At 50.1% G+C, this 14,716-nt stretch overlaps 1 protein-coding gene across 3 annotated transcripts in view; it reads right to left on the bottom strand.

The window, feature by feature from the left end:
- Positions 1-14,716, bottom strand: part of MTLN (mitoregulin) — a 1,146,577-nt gene that overhangs the window by 757,350 nt on the left and 374,511 nt on the right. The window contains exon 1 of one of the 3 annotated variants that reach the window (XM_050753156.1): positions 11,497-11,500. The exons of the other annotated variants lie outside the window; for them this stretch is intronic. The gene's annotated coding sequence lies outside the window, so the exon portion shown is untranslated. Of the gene's footprint in view, positions 1-11,496; positions 11,501-14,716 lie in introns of those variants that run through there. 3 annotated transcript variants of the gene reach the window in all.

Here is a 14,716-nt window from a genome sequence, read left to right as displayed (position 1 = left end):
CAAGTGTTTTCCATTTCCTTCATGGGCATGAACTGCACTCCTGCCAACATACCATGATCCTGCGTGTGGGCATGTGTGCACATGTGTGTGATGGGATTCCTAGGCTATAATGTTATTTTCCTGAATGCTGCCAGACACATGTCTCTGGAAACCCAGTGCTCTAACTCTTTTATGCCTTCTTGTGCATACAAATGCAGACCAGGAGCCAGAGCCAGAAAATACATACATAAAACCAGAAACCTCTCATGCTGATGCCGTGGAAAAATAGCAGATATGGGCCTCATGGAGGAGCAGGCTCTCCATAAACCAGCCAGAACCCACCTACCCCAACCCCAGATGCATAGAGACTGGTGCAGGTGGCCCAGCTGGGGCTGCAGGAAGAGTGGGTCCTGCTCACTGCCTTCTCTTTTTTGTGTTACATTGCACTCCCCATGCCAGGGGCTGTGGGAGGTGGAGAATCCTCATGAAATGAGTGGGGACAGTTGACCATCGTCCACTCCTTCCAGTGTACCCCCAGAACCTCTCTCTATGCAGTTTTGCCTGGCTCTTGATTTGAGGACCTGTCTCTGCAGAGGCCCCTTGGTGATAAAGTCGGGGTCACGAGTCAGTCCTTATAGGGATGTTCACTCTCCAAGACTCACACCCACGGGCTGCCCTTCCAGACGTGCTGGGTGCCACACAAGGGCACACTGCAACCAGGGCTTCCAGAAACTGGGAAACCTGGAAGCATTCAGGCAAGAAGCCAATAGCTCCAGGGACCCTGTGGCTCTAGAATGTAGGTGGCCTCCACTCACCAAGTTCATGCCGGTAGCTGTGTGGATGCCGCACTCCATCCTCTGAACAAGATGGCCACTTTCCTTACTGGCAGATGATGAAGAAGAATCCTTTTAGCACCGTCTAAGCAAGAGGCTGGCCTGCCTACTTGCCAGAACTTTCCGTGAACTTGCCAGAACTTGCCAGGACACTCCTGGCCTCAAGCGTGCCTCCCACCTCAGCCTCCCAAGTTGCACAATCTCATGATGCAAAAGGTATCCCTGCGGCCTGCACCCTGCCAGGAGCTGACAGGCGTCCAGGATAAGCCAAGACAGGTTTATCGTGAAGCTCCCAGAGTGAGAGGGTAGTCCCAGCATAATGGCGCTGGGTAGGAAGGTACCCGAGGAGTTAGGGCTAATGAGAGCCATCATTTATCATGAGGTGCCCACAAAGTGGGCAGGGACACCTGGCCTTTTCCAGTTGCTTCTGCAACCTGGCAGGGCCTCACATTCCCATCAGAAGATGTTTGCTTCCTCCCAGGATCCAGACAAGGTTCTGGATGAAGACAGACAGGAGTGATGGGGACAATGACTAGGATCCCTGCTGGTACTGCAGGAGAGCCCTCAGCGGATTGTGGCCAGACCCATCTGCTGAGAATCTGCTCACGCCGGGCACCATGATAGGAACATTCTCAGTCTACCTTTGTTCTCATCCTTCAGAGAAAGCCTCCAATTTAGACCCTGTGATTCTATTTTACAGAAGAGAAATCTGGGGTCCAGCACTTCAACAATGCCTGTGTGTCCCAGCGCCAGTAGGGAAAGCAGAATTTGGACCCAGGATTACAGACCCTGAATCAATGCTGTGTCTTCCATTCCAGTGTTTCCCAAATTTCAGCAACTCATGTGTCACCATGCACCCCATTGACTTGGTATTTTTCTTCCGATCAACTTGAAAGCACTCATTTTTAAACTTCAGCTTGTCTTAAGCAATAATATTCACAAAATAATGGATTTAATGTGCAAGTAACACTTTTTCCAGATCTCATTAAAAGTTTCCTGGCCACAGAGCCCCTCTTGAGGGAGGTGAGGGAGCTCTGGAAGGAAGAAATATGTAGATGGAAAGGAGAAGAGTTAGCAGAAAGCACCAGTAAAATGTAAGTAGGCTGTGTATGAGTGAGTGGACGGCTCATTGGTTTCCCAGGACTGCAGTAACAAATGCCCACCAACTGAGTGGCTAACAACAACAGACATTTACTCTGTCTCAGCTATGGAGGCTCCAAGTGCAAGATCAAGGTGGCGGCAGGGTCACAGTCCCTCTGAAACCTTCAGGGGCGGGTCCTTCCTTGCCTCCTCCTGAATCTGGTGGTTGCCTGCAATCCTTGGCACTCTTTGGAGTGGCTGCGTCACTCCAATCTCTGCCTCTGTCTCCACACCACATCCCCTCCTGTGTGTGTGTGTGTGTGTGTGAGAGAGAGAGAGGGAGAGAGAGAGAGAGAGAGAGAAAGAGAGAGAGAGAGAGAAAGAAGAGAAGAGACAGACCCTAGCTCTCTTTTTAAAACATTTATTTATTTATTTATAGAGACACGGTCTTGCTCTGCGGCCCAGGCTGAAGGGCAGCGGTGTGATCATGACTCACTGCAGCTCCAGTTGGCCTCCAGCAGGCCTCCAGCAATCCTCCTGCTTCAGCCTCCCCAGTAGCTGGGATTATACGCATGTGCCACCAGCCAATTTTTTAATTTTTAAAATTGTTTTAGAGATGGTGTCTTGCTATTTTGCCCCGACTGGTCTCACACGCCTGGCCTCAAGCAAGTCTCCCACCTCAGCCTCCCAAGTTGCTGGGATTGCAGGTGTGAGCTACCTGGCCCTGCTGTTTTCTCCTTTCATAAGAACACTAGGCATTGATGTACTATGGCCATCCAGTATGAAGAATATGACCTTGTCTTAATGAGTTACACCTGCAAAGACCCTATTTCCAAGTAGGGTCACACTCTGAGGTTCTGGATGGATATAGATACAGGATCACTCTTCGACCCCACACACACGGAGCGAGTTGTGGGTGTGAGTGTGTGATGCACAGCAGCCCTGGGAAGGGACATGTGGTTCAGCTGTGCAGTTAGTGAGAGGCAGCCCATGGGGGAGAAATACCCTGGTAAGGAGGCTCAGGCCTTCTCACTGCTGGCCCTGCCTGGGCCTCTCTGGAACTTTCTACCTCTATCAAGGGAGAAGCTCAGACATGGCCGGAGTGAGAGATGAAATGTATTACAACTTAAAAAGATAACGACCATATGATCCAGCAACCCCATTTCTGGGTATTTATCCAAAACAGTCAGCATCCTTATGCTCCTACAAGTCTATTTACAATAGCCAAGAAGTGCAAGCAACCTGCATGTCCACCGACAGACGACTGGATAAAGAAAATGTGCTGTATCCATGCAATGGAATATTATTCAGCCTCAAAAAGGAAGGAAACTCTGACACATGCCACAACATCGATCTACCTGGAGGACATGGTGCTAAGTGAAGAAGCCAGACACAAAATACTGTTTGATTCCACCAACATGCTGTAAATAAAATGGTGAAACTCGTAGAAACAGACAGGAGAACGGTCCTGCCAGGGGCTGGGGGAGGGGACTGAGGAGCTGCTGCTCAAAGGGGCTCAAGTTTCAGCGCAGTGAGATGAATAAGCCCTGGGGACCGGCCATGAAGCATGGCACCTGCCTACGGTTAACAAGACTATATTGTGCCCCTAGAAATCTGCTAAGAGGGGACATCGCATGGTAAGTGTTCTTAGCACAATAAAATCGAATTTTTGAAAAAGAATTAAGCAGAGAGAAATAAACCTTTATCTGGAAACAAACAAACTTATTTCATCCCTGGCCTTGAAAGTGGCGAGGGGCCGAGGGGCTCCCTGAGGACTGGGAGGGGTCCTGGCTGTTCCTGCTTTGGTCTTTTCCTGCCTCACTCTTGTGTCTTATTTCCCCGCTAGCTCAGAGGTGGATGGGAGAAGGTGTCATTGATTGGGGCCCCTCATACCTGGGCCACCAGGGCCATCTCCACTTACAGAGAAGGAGGCTGATTCTAAGGCAGGAGCACATGGTGGAGAGCCCATGGTCAAATGGTGGAGACTGTGCCCAGCACAGTGGCTCCAAGCACACAGCCCAGTCTAGAAACTTCCCTGAAGGAAGGGCTCTGTCCGCATCACAAAGTCACCCCAGACTGCCTCAGGCTGGCATTCAAGAGCTTATGAGGGTGACCCCTCAGCCATGGGGTGGCTGATGGACAGGGCCTGGGGTCCAAAGTCTCCTTCCCACTTGCTCCCCTCACACACATGACCCCACCAGGGGTAAAGGCAAATCCTAGCATTTTCTGAGCTGGCCTTGGGATGGGCTATCATCACATATCTGGGATGCAGCCCCTTCCCATGACCGCTGGTCAGAGGGGCTCAGGGCCCTGCTGCGCGGTGCGCTGCTCCTGGAGTGAAATGGCCGCTGTAGGCCTCTTTGGGTGTCTGCCCCCCTCATGATGTTCCCTTGTCTGGGAACTGCCTCTCCCACCCACAGAGGTGAGCCTCGTGGAGTCACCTGTGTTCTGTGGGACCTTGGATTAGTCAGGGTCCCCCAGAGAAACGGAGCTGAGAGAAGAGTAGGATGTGCGTTAATTGGCTCATGTGATTACAGAGGCTGACAAGTTCCAAGACCTACAGCCAGCGAGCTGGAGACCCAGGAGAACTGATCAGTTCTCGACATCAGTTCTTACACAGGCCTTTGTTTGAGTCCAAAGTCCTGAGCCCAGAAGAGCCAATGGTGTAGCTCCTGTTCTAAGGCCAGCAGGCTCCTGACCCAGGAAGAACCAGCGTCCCTGTTCAAAGGCAGTCAGGCAGAGGGGAGTTCCCTCTCGCCCTCAGGAAGTTCAGCCTTTTTGCTGTACGCAAGCCTCTACTGATCAGATGAGGCCTGCCACAGTAGCAATCTGCTTGACCCAGACCATTACCATTCAAATGGTAATCTCATCCAGAAAACCTTTATTTATTTATTTATTTATTTATTTATTGAGACAGAGTCTTGCTCTGTCACCCAGGCTGGAGTGCAGTGGCACAATCTCGGCTCACTGCAAGCTCTGCCTCCCGGGTTCATGCCATTCTCCTGCCTCAGCCTCCCGAGTAGCTGGGACTACAGGCACCCGCCACCACGCCCAGCTAATTTTTATATTTTTAGTAGAGACGGGTTTTCACCGTGTTGGCCAGGCTGGTCTTGAACTCTTGACCTTGTGATCTGCCCGCCTCGGCCTCCCAAAGTCCTGGGATGACAGGCGTGAGCAACTGTACCGGCCTCCTGTTTAGAATAATGTTTCACCAAATATCTGGGGACTTGATGGCCCAGTTAAGTTGACACATAAAATTAATCACAGATCTCAAGCCAATCCGATTCCCTCTCCAGAGGAATTTTCTACTGGGACAGAGAGACCAGCTGGTCTCTGCCTTGGTAGGACCTGGGGACCTGATGGGCAGACACCTTTGCTCCTGGTCTCCTCGGGCCCTCGAGAACTGTAGGACACCACCCCTCCCTGCCCCTGTATCTTGCTCAGATGCATACCTTCCACCTTAGATGAGCTTGGGCTGAGTTTCTTGCCTGCATCCCCACCGGGACCCCTGTGAAGGCTGGCTCCCCTCAGTCAGGCTCTCCCTCCTCTATGGGGTCTTCACAGATCCCTCCCATGTGCTCTTACAGCAGGGCTGGGTCCTACTTAGAGAACTGACTAAATACAGAGTCTCACATCCTGAGTGATTATTATAATAATCAGAGTGAACACTGAAGACTGGATTTTATGGGAGTGTGTGTGTGTGTGTGTGTGTGTGTGTGTGTGTTTCTAACACCAGCCACTTGCTTCCAGAGACACATTTCCATCCGGGTGGTCACTAACCTGCAAAGTTGTGGCACTTCTTGGAGCCTCCTTCAGGGCAAGTCTGAAATATTTTAATAGACAAGTTAAACGTCCTTTAGGTAGAGGTTTCCAGAAATGCCAGTGGAGTTGAATATATGGTTTAATAACAATTCTAGTTACTGAGGCTTCTCCTCCCATCCTTGGTTTGGGTACATGCAGTACAGTTAAAACTAAACTGTCAAAGGGGAATGATTTAAAGCAAAGTTCTGGCCATGAGTGGGCCTTGGGAAACCCGCTCTGGGGTGCTTTGTTTTGTTTCTGGAAGAGAGCTGGGGAGGACAGCCAATACTGTGTCAGTGTGGCTGCGTTTTTGCAGCATGGAAGTCGGTGGGATTATTTTATTATCACGCCAACTGGACTATCACCCTGGTCACAGGCTGCAGCAAGGAATACTGAATGTTTGCACCTGTAGGTGACGAAGATGCTGCACAGATGGCCTAATTAATCTTCTCATCTGTTAGCTGGGGACACAGGGAGCCCGACTTGCTCCAAATCTCCCAGCCAGGCAGTAGGAGAGCTGGACTTCACAGAATCAGACACAAATTCCAGATGGCTCAAGGACCTAAGTAGAAAAGTGAAACTTTCCAGTCAGGAGAGAACACCTTTATGATCACATGGTGAGAAGGAGGGACTTCTTGGGGAAGACTCAAAAAGCACAAACCAAGGGACAAAAGGCTGACACACGTGACCACATTACAATTAAGAATTTCTCTCTACCTTAAAACAAGAAGAAAAGCCAGTGTGTAAAGTCTAGCTTTCCCAGGTTGTGAATATTCCCACTGGAAGCATAGGATGGTGTTCATGGGAAGAGTGTAGGATGGTGTGCATGGGAAGAGCATAGGATGGTGTGCATGGGAAGAATATAGGACGGTGTGCATGGGAAGAGTATAGGATGGTGTGCATGGGAAGAATATAGGAAGGTGTGCATGGGAAGAGTATAGGATGGTGTGCATGGGAAGAGCATAGGATGGTGTGCATGGGAAGAATATAGGATGGTGTGCATGGGAAGAGCATAGGATGGTGTGCATGGGAAGAGCGTAGGATGATGTGCATGGGAAGAGCATAGGATGGTGTGCATGGGAAGAGCATAGGATGGTGTGCATGGGAAGAGCATAGGATGATGTGCATGGGAAGAGCATAGGATGGTGTGCATGGGAAGAGCATAGGATGGTGTGCATGGGAAGAGTATAGGATAGTGTGCATGGGAAGAGCATAGGATGGTGTACATGGGAAGAATATAGGATGGTGTGCATGGGAAGAGTATAGGATGGTGTGCGTCGGAAGCGCATAGGATGGTGTGTGTGGGAAGAGTATAGGAAGGTGTGCATGGGAAGAGCAAAGGATGGTGTGCGTGGGAAGAGCATAGGATGGTGTGCGTGGGAAGAGCGTAGGATGGTGTGCGTGGGAAGAATATAGGATGGTGTGCGTGGGAAGAGCGTAGGATGGTGTGCGTGGGAAGAGCATAGGATGGTGTGCATGGGAAGAGCATAGGATGGTGTGCGTGGGAAGAATATAGGATGGTGTGCGTGGGAAGAGCGTAGGATGGTGTGCATGGGAAGAGCATAGGATGGTGTGCATGGGAAGAGTATAGGATAGTGTGCATGGGAAGAGCATAGGATGATGTGCGTGGGAAGAGCATAGGATGGTGTACATGGGAAGAATATAGGAAGGTGTGCATGGGAAGAGCATAGGATGGTGTGCATGGGAAGAGCATACGATGGTGTGCGTGGGAAGAGCATAGGATGGTGTGCGTGGGAAGAGCATAGGATGGTGTGCGTGGGAAGAGTGGCAGTGTTGGTTCCCTCCCAGCACCAGCCCCTTGCAAGAATATACACCCCACAACAGTGCTGTGAAGCATGTGTCCCCAAGTCACATGGAGGAAGCTGAGGCTGGGGAGGCCAGTTGTTTGCCACAGTCACTGATCTGGTGAGTGACAGGGCACCACAAGCCACTATCCCCTGCAGTCATCACCCATGGACCCACCCATGCCCCTCTTCTCCCCTCCCACCTTTGCAGGAGCCAAAGTGTCCTTTAAAAAATGAAAATCAGACTGTGATATCCTCACCATCAGGTCCTTCTCCTGCTCACCTCTTACCACACTTCCCTTCCCCCACTTCCTGCAGTGCAGGCCTCCCCAGGGCCTTTGCACAAGCTGCTCCCTCCCTCGCCTGAGACCCTCTTCTCACTTCCCAACGTGGCCAGTGCTACTCATCCGAAAATGCCACCACCTGGGAGAACCCTGCCCTGGCCTGGATGCCATTCCTCTTAGCACTGTACATAATTTGGCTTCTATGTGTTTGTTTAACATCTGTCTGGAGTACACTGAATGCTCTTTTGTTCCTGACTGTACTCTTAGCTCCTAACACAGTGGCAGGCACATAATACATGCTTAACCAAAATCTATTGACTGAATGGCGAATCCCCACTGAAATGTTTCAAGCACTGTCCCTAATGAGCCACGTGACCTTGACTTTGAAAGCCCACAGTGCCTCCCAGCTCTGACTTACACTCAGCCAGCTACTCAGAGACAATAACCCTACTGTGTGCCAGGCACAGTGCCAGGCACCAGGGATGCAGTGCCCCAGGCAGCCCAGGGTCAGGCAGCATCTACCAAGAGTCTAAAGTCACACGATTCTCTTGGTCCCCAACTTTCCTGGAGATGGCTGGCCTCCCCAGATGGAGGCTTGCGTTGCCTGGGTGGCCCCCTGGCTGTGAAGGTGATGTCGGGGGATGAGTTCCAGTCTCCAGGAAGGATGTGCCTGAGCCAAAAGGCCACAGTAGTGCAGGAGCTGGGGCCAGGAGCCAGTCAGAGGAGGGCGGAGGCTTCGAGACAGCAGCACCTCTCTGATGTCAATGGGACAGCCGCAGCCCCGCCCACCCTCAGCAAGCTCCCTTCAGGCTGTAATTCCTGTCTATTATTCAAAAAGGAACCTTTTTCCTCCTCTCAGGCTTTGTACAAAACCATGACCAAATAATTAAGTCGTTGACTCTTTCTTCCTGGCGCAGAAAACACAGCCCCATAGACGATCACATTTCACCTGTGTGCTGCCCATCTGTGCTCCAAGCTCAGGGGTCTGCAAAAGGAGCCCTCCACCAGCCCTGCAGCTGGGTCCCTGTGCTTTCTTACCATCGGGGCTCTCTCCTCGGCCTTCTCTGCACAGAGCAGCACTTTTTTTAAACCAAAGTTCTAAAATTTACCTTGCTTCTTCAGAAGCACCTAGGAAGCCTTCGTTGCTTCAGTGAGTTTCTCATGGTAAACAACCAGAAACAAATTGTAATCATACGGGGAAGGGTTGCGCTGGCAGGGTCGTGTGGAAGAAAGGGCCAGCTACGTGGATTCCATCTCTGCTGGGATAGGACTTCTGAGGACGGGGGAGTTCCCTGAGAGGCCACTGGGTGAGGGGCCAGTGGGGGTCTTGGGAATGAGGGGGACACTGGACAATCTTGGCTGCTTTCTGAGAGGTGAAGCTACTTTACAGGGGTAAGCGGGGAGAGAAAGGCAGAGGGGAGGAGAAAGGAGCCACGCCTACTGATTGCTCACAAAGTGCCCTGTGCTGTGCCCACGGGTTACCTCAATTTTCTCATTTAAGCTCCTTGCTTACCCTGAGAAACAGAGATTGCCATCCTCATTTGACGCTTCAAGAAACTGAGGCTCAGACAGGCTGAGCAACTTCCCCTAGATCACACAGTGAGAAAGCGGCAAGGGCAGGATTTGCACCCAGGCCCATCTGAAGCATTCATACCATGCTGCCTTGCATGGAAGAAGGGAATGGGGTGGCCTGGGAAAGCTTGACCAATAGCCCCTGTCCTCTCCTACCTGAGCTGAGATCCTCACGAGACATCCGCAGACATGCAGGGGAGCAATTCCAGCCAGAAGGCCCTCAAGCATTTGCCAAACCAAGCATTTGCTGCAACCAACAAATGAATCTGTGCACCCCTTCCAATAGCCCACACCCATTGGTTTGGTTCAATGTGTCTACGTTTGAGACAAGCACTTCCAAAGAGAAAGCACGTGTCTGGCCAGTGGGACCCATAGCAGGTTCAGGGTCCGAAGGGCCATGAGGTATCCTTGGCACCCGCTGCCCCGGGCAAGTGTGTAAGGTTGGAGGTGGTAGGTGGGACGTGCATTCACCAAGACTTTTCCTCGGCATTAATCTGCTTACAAGAAGACTGCGTAGACTCTTGTGAAAAGTTCACCAAGGTTACAGGCGGGGGGAAGGCAAGGCCAAGGTAGGACTGAACGGGGACCTCCATGGGGCGGATGACCTGAGAAAGCTGCAGAAGGAAGGTGGTGGAAAGATGACTTGAAGGTTGGGGCACAAGAGTAACAAGGGTCCTGGGCTCAGGGGGAAGTTAAGCCTAGTCAGGGAAAGCAGGGAGGGAAGAACCTTCCACACCGCCCATAAGGGATAGAGCTGAGCAGACCCAGGCTCTGTGATTCCAAAGCTCAGGCTCTTTCTAGGCCATTACGCAGCCCTCTGTGTGCTAAAGTGATAAGCGCCCTACATCAGAAAGCACTCCTGCCTTTCCGAACAGACTCACAATGGAGATGGATTCCCTCTGGAAGCAGGGCTCTCTGCAACTCATGGTTTTTTTTTTTTTTTTTTTTTCAGTTTCCATATTGTGCTGAACAAGTGGGGAGGGTTGAAGGCGGTGGGATGTTCAGAATGTTGGCAAGTGATAGTGGCCACAGGCAATGGAAAGCAGGACAGGATGTGACCTGAGCATGTCGTGGAGGGCAGAAGAGACAGTGCCAGGGGCAGATTCAGGTCCTCCCCATGCTCCGCCAGGCTGGCCGGCCCTGGGGAAACGGCAAACTAGAGTTAGCCATGGCAAAAGAGCTTCTTAAAAGTGATTTGGATTGTGAAATATACCACTCATATTATAAAATGCATCACACATACAGAAGAATGTATAAAATGTAGCTGAACAGTTTAAAGAATAATCATAAGAAGAACATTTGAGTATCCACACCCAATGCTAAACAAAACAAAATAAAACAAAAAACCAGCATCTTACAAAAGGGTCCTGTGCTTCTCCCACATGGTGTCTTCCTCCCTTCCTCACCAGGGCCAGCAACCATCCTGATTTTTATGTCGGCCATCCACTTGTTTTTCTTTATAATTTCCCACTTATGTGTGATCTCTAAACAATGGATTGCTCAGTTTAAAAAACAATTAGTAGCAAGCACAAAGCCAGCTGTGCAAAGAAAGGGCAATGTGGCCCCATTAGACAGAGGCCCCAAGAACGAGTAAGATGCCGCAGAATATCAGAGGCTGGCCTCCGCTGCCCTGATGATGACCTAATTACTTGATATTCCAGGAACTGGGCCAAGGGACAGTCCGGTCCGCCAGAACATCGACTTCAGCAGGGAGAACAGGGGCCATGAGGCCCAAGGAGGCAGAGCAAGACAGCTCATGTCCTGAGAAGCCCGCCACCTCATTCCCACAATGGCCATGTCTCCATCCTCCCATCTCCTGGGACAAGGGGTATTAGGAAAGGGGTGATCCCGCACAGAGATCCCCCACCACCATCCCCACAGCTTTTGGGGGTGGAAGACTGAGATGCACTGAAGGCATCCACTGCTGTGGGCAGGGCTGGAAGTTCCCTGAGCCGGGGGGATTAACGGAGGCGTCATGAGAGTGGACCTGGGCCACTCTGCGTTGCTCCCTCAGGGAGGGAGGGCGATGATACAAGATCAGTCATCCGGGGGAAGATCCTCAGGGATCGGGCAGGAGCTGAAGACTTCCAAGAACAAAGACGCCAGACTCTAAATCTCAGTGTGAAGTCCTGCGACTAACTCCCCCCATATTTATTCACTTAATACCAGGTACCCCCTTACCCACCATTCACCCACCATTCACCCACCATTCGGTAAAGTCTGTTCCATCCACACAAAAAAAATCTGAAACTGAGTTTTTATGAGGTTATCAGTGAGGGGCTAGAGTCCATCTCTAGGTTTGATGTCACCCAAGATAGAGAGCCCAGCTAATGCAGAGGACCATGTCTCCGTGACACTAATCCAGTGAGAGCAGAAGCTTGGAACTGGGCTGTAGAGAGCTATGGAGCCCCACAGCAATTTGAGGTGATCTTAACCAGATGTGTAAGAGACTACTTAACCCGTGCACTAGTGTCTGGGCTCCTCTGATGTGCTCCCGTCTCTGTCCTACCCATCTCTCTGGACTAGTGACCTTCCCGTGTGATCGCTGGCAACTCCAGTGCAGCGACTGGCTGGCATTTCTTTGTCCCTCCAGCACCACCTCCTGCCTAGTGCAATTTATGGTCACAGTTGATGGTTCAGAAAGAACTTTTTGAAAGAATAGCCCACGCCAAATTTTATCATGATGTAGCTTTTCTTCAAATGGATGTTAGTGTCAAATCAGTCTTCTCAGTTCTTTAGAGGAAGCAGGACATTCAAGAAGGTAGACAGAAAATAGTGGACACCTTTATTATAGGGAAAAAATCATTAGGGTGTGTATTCTTCCAGTTGTGCAGTCGTTAATTTAACTATCACAATGCAAATATTAAAAAAGGAAGAAAATTAACATTTAGTGAGAGCCTACTGCATATTTTATACCTTTGATTCTTCCTGGATTTACTAAAACTATCTCTGAAGTCTTGTAGTGTGTCCACTGAGTTTCTCTAGTTTCGCTGAGCCTCCGGAGGGAAGAGCTCTGGGCAGTACAGCAGTCACCTTCTGCTCCCTGTCCTGGCCACTCCTGTCGGGAGAGAAGGCTAGGGCACCATGGGGAGCTGTCTAGCAGGTCTGTGCCGGAGTTTCCCAATGACGCTGGCTCTAAGTAATGAGCATGGTCTGCCGGGCCTTCCATGCAAAGTTGACTCAGAACCAGCACCCTCTCCCTGCCCTCACCGGTGTGGCTCCTATGGGGAAACTGAGTCAGGGCTGAATGGAGGAAAACCCCTCAGATAGAGCAGAAAATGAAGTTCACCTCGCCAGCCCAGACACCCAACAAACAAACCAAAACCAAAACAAAAACAAATAAACAATAAATAAATGCCAAGCACCATGTGAAACCTTTGCACCTGCTGCTTCACAAACCTATGAGTGCAAAGCATAGTATATGAGCAATTCTCACGTCTCCCTTCAGACAACAGAATTTACCAAACTGCAAGAAAAAATGACCTCCAGATTAATACATGTTATCACCACCCGATGCATACTGAATGAGCTCAAAACAAGCTTGAGTTTGGAATCCTCCTTCTCAAATGGATGGAGAAAGTGACACAGGTGGAGGCATTTCTGTGGGTGTGGAGGGTGCTGAGAGCCAGATGTGGCTTCTTGCAGGGACACAGACCCACCTCAAAGACAAAGTACACATTTGGTGGCCCCGGGGGCCTCTTCTCAGGAAGAGTTAATAATATTAACAACTCCAACACTTTGTGAAATTACTTAGGTAATTAGCAAATAAAGATTACACCTCTAATTCCTTCTTTAAATTCTGATTTGGGGCTCTGGACTCAAAAAAAAAAAATTGAGGCATTCATAAGTTGAAGTTTTACCACTATGAGAGTTTCCTAGCATTTCCTAGTGTGGAGAAAAAAATCAGATAAAGAAATCTCACTAGAAAGTGAAATTGGATTTTTAAAAAAATCAATGAAGTAACCAGGCTATTAAAATGGAAAATAAGTCTGATGTCATTCTGAAAAATAAGGGAGTGAGTCACCTGCAGAGCCACTTAATTAAGCACAGGAAGTAACAGGAGAGCTTGAGTAATTTTCCCCGTTAATGTCAGTATTTCAAAATGAGTGAGGCGTTAGGCCACTGTTTTCTAATCTGAGAGCTAAATCAGCTCTTTTGCCCTCAGGACATCTTGAGACATTTGAAGTTGATGCAGAGCAAAAAAGGAATGTATTAAAAATCATCCCAACTGCACCCAAACAGGGAGAAAACTAAGCTTTTCTACTTTAGGTCCCTGGGGCGTGGAGTGATGGGGGCAGGGGAGCAGGCGCTGGGAGCCTGGGGCCAGAACGCTCTTCATAGGCGGTGGGGGAGGCAGCCCAAGGGGGCACCGTCACAGTGGTCAGAGGGAATGTCAGCAGAGGTCTTCCCAGGCCCCTGGGGATTGCAGTAATTTTCATTTCTGGCCTGTAGCGGCTGAGAGGGGTGGTTCCTGTGTTTGGGTTTTCACAGAAGTGATGTGGGGCATTTGAGCACCTTGAAAGAAAGTGTCCATTCTCCATCCCATCAATGCGGGGTCATTCGGGGCCTGGCTGGCCTCCTCTCCTGCCTCTACCAGCCAGAGTGCCCTGGCTTCATCCACCCCAGCCAGGGCACTAGATCTGGGATGCTCTCCCAAACAGCAGTATAGAAATGCCCCAGATCCACCACAGGGAAGAGTGGGGACTGTCCCCAGGTGTGCTTGGGGGCTCTGAGTCTCGGTCATCTCCCCCAAAGTGAAGGAGGCTCTTGAGGTTCCTGCTGGATCCCAAACTAGAGCAGGCTCTGATGAGGACGACCTAGGTTGCTCCCTGAGGCCTTGTGTTTAGAGCATTCCATTGTCCTCCATCCATCAGGGCCATCACCAAAGGTCTGTTCCTCTCCACTGCTGGGATTAGCACAGTTCACACCTACGTCTTTTGGTGTTGGTTGGTTGTTTTATGTCTATTATTATTATTATTTAACTTTGCTGAAATTCGGGATCTTTAATCCCTACATCTGGTCTGGTTTCCGTAAGGGCTTGTTTGGAGAACCAACCCCACGGGGGTGTGAGTGCCTGAGAAACACAGAATGAAGCTGAGACCCAGGACTGACGACTCAAGACTACTCTGGGCGTGTGGAGTTTGCTTCCCTGATGAGTTAGTCAGTCTGTTCTGAATGATCCAAGCTTAATTCGTGGTTAAAAACAAAAACTGGCCACAACCAGGCAGCTCTAGGTTTCAGACAGCACTCTAAACCCCAAGGACCACCAGACACTTTCCCAATATTAACCACTGAGAGTTAAAAATGCATAACGCTTTGTTTGTAATGTTAACCTCATCAGAAATGATTCTCCCTCCCAGGA

This window comes from Macaca thibetana, chromosome 13 (genome assembly GCF_024542745.1).
Source record: "Macaca thibetana thibetana isolate TM-01 chromosome 13, ASM2454274v1, whole genome shotgun sequence".
NCBI classification, from domain to species: Eukaryota; Metazoa; Chordata; class Mammalia; order Primates; family Cercopithecidae; genus Macaca; species Macaca thibetana.
Note: the sequence above shows the minus strand (reverse complement) of the source record. Positions and strands in the feature narration are given on the sequence as shown.